This window comes from Priapulus caudatus, unplaced genomic scaffold, assembly GCF_000485595.1.
Source record: "Priapulus caudatus unplaced genomic scaffold, Priapulus_caudatus-5.0.1 Scaffold1821, whole genome shotgun sequence".
Classification (NCBI taxonomy): domain Eukaryota; kingdom Metazoa; phylum Priapulida; class Priapulimorpha; order Priapulimorphida; family Priapulidae; genus Priapulus; species Priapulus caudatus.
In genome coordinates, this window is record NW_014578882.1 from 3,662 (window position 1) to 5,994 (window position 2,333).

Genomic DNA, 2,333 nt, shown 5'->3' on the forward strand with positions numbered 1-2,333 from the left:
GATTTGTCGATTAGGGTGCGTAGTCCTTAATTATGTGGTTCGGGCGCGATAGTGGGTGATAGCGGTTCTATATGGGAAATTGTTGCGGATTAGTGTTCTTGTCTGGGACACTGTGTTCTTATGTGTGCTCACCTTGCTATGGTCGGCAGAGTTGAGAGGGTGCCTGCTGGTGCTGTCTTGGTGGGTGCGGTGCGTTTACGTTTATAATCGTAGCAACAGACCTCAGATGAGCCCAGACGCTCTGCGGCTCTTGTTTTGTTTAATAAAATGTTTCAGTTAATTAATAATGGCATTATACTCTCATAATGCTTCCTTCTCGCCGTTTTTGCTGTGGTGTTTTTTTAAATGTGCAGTTGACTGCAGGTACTTTAACACCGTTCCATTCTTCGCCATTATCTTGGACTTTCTCTCAGAGTTGGAGGACCTTGTAAGGTCCGGTGTAGTTTTTGCAAATGGTCAGGCCATTTGTTTTCCTCTTCACCATGTTTACCTTAAGGACTACATCCCCTTCTTTATTAGGACTCGCCTAATTATGAAAATACCATGAAAAAACATGGTTTAAAGGAACACTAAATATTATGGTTAATATTCTTGATCACACGTGTGGGATTAGTGTCCATAAATACTGCAGATTGTTCTACTCTGCCTCCTCTAACAGCAAAGCACATGATCGTCAGCAGGAAGCTACGCCCCATATATTGATGATTGTGTCACCCATTATGTTGCTGATCTTTGTGTAAGCATACTTCATGCCCTGCATTGTAAACATACGAGCATTTTATTCTTGCTATGAGTAGCCACTACAGTTACTTCGATCGATATAACTGAAATAAATTTCATAAAAGTATATGTATAAAGGTCAGCATAACCCTTATATATATGTTGGCGCGCTGAACACGAAAATTAACAAAGTTTAAGCTCAAAATTGGATTGCTTCAAATGTCTTTATTTTCTTCCATTTGTGATGTATTGAAGACAGTGAAGACTGATAATTCAATCTGTAATCAAAATTATATACATACAAAATACCATAAATTAATAATTATTGCACAATTAAAATTTCCTTTGTGTCCTTCTTTCTGCGCTTGTGTAACATAGCATACTTGCCTAATATACTTTGCAAGTCTATCTCAATAAACATATCCTAAACTTTAAATATTGACTGATATGGAATCACTATTCCTATCGTAAATTCTAACTAAACGCATATTCTATCCTTGTACACATACTGCTTGTAGTTGTACAGTGTACACCAAGCATAAATTTAAATCACTTTATACTCTGAACCAAGCGGCAACAAATCCTATGGCAATGTAGCTGGCATAGCACTCATAAGTATACATTCTCACACACGTGTTTACATAAATTACCAAAATTAAACATATCCTTTTACGCACTTATCAATATGTTATCATTATCTAAATAAACACTTCTTTGACCGGAACTAAGCGGTTCACTGCCGCAATGCTAGGCTTACAAATGTCCGCTTCACACAGCACAAAATGGTAAAATTCGGGGAAAAACTGGAGAGCTCATTCACCGTAACTTGACGCTGGCGGACACAAAGCGCAAGTAGAGCCAATGCATAAAATGGCTTCGAATGTACACGTGGTCGAGTCGTATCTGCCGCCCGTGACATAGCGCAATGGTGTTGTCAAACAAACCCTTAAAGGCCTCCTTTAGTGATGAAAAATAGTTACATATATCAAATTAACTATGTTTTGTACAACTACTAAGAAATTTACAGATAACAGATAGAATGGTTTAGCGGATGTAATGAGAAAAAGACGCCATTTTTTGATGAACCCAATGTAGAAATTGCGGGAACGCAAAAGCGCCACTACTTTGGCGCGTGACGTAGTGTGACGTCAGACAGGCACTCTCGCTTGTTTACCTGTTGGAAGGCGTGTAGCAATGGAGCCTGTACAAGTATCAATGTGACACCGAATCAGAGTCGCTCTCTAGACTAATATCAGTTTCGTACGATACGGATAGGCAGTCAAGTCAACATTGATAAAAGATGAAAATGAAGTGAGACATAGAACAATGAAGTTGAACATTTGAAGATCAGTTGTATTTCAGGGCGCCAGAACTGCGTACAGGAATGTTGAACCGTTTGGCCAACTTGAATAATAGTAAGGCAATGTTATTTAAGCCGTGTAATTGTGGCATTTAGTACTTGTAATCGTAAGAAACGCATTGTATACAGTAACGAGTATACTAATCAATATATGCAGTATTGTTAACCCTGAGGTAGCTGTAACGTAAACAACAGCGGGCCGACACCCACACACGACCCTACGCGGCGGCGAAGGCGGCCCCCCGGCCCACGG

The 2,333-nt window shown here is 39.7% G+C and overlaps 1 protein-coding gene across 1 annotated transcript in view; it reads right to left on the bottom strand.

Moving 5' to 3' along the window:
* Positions 1-2,333, bottom strand: part of LOC106817670 — a 10,062-nt gene that overhangs the window by 3,423 nt on the left and 4,306 nt on the right.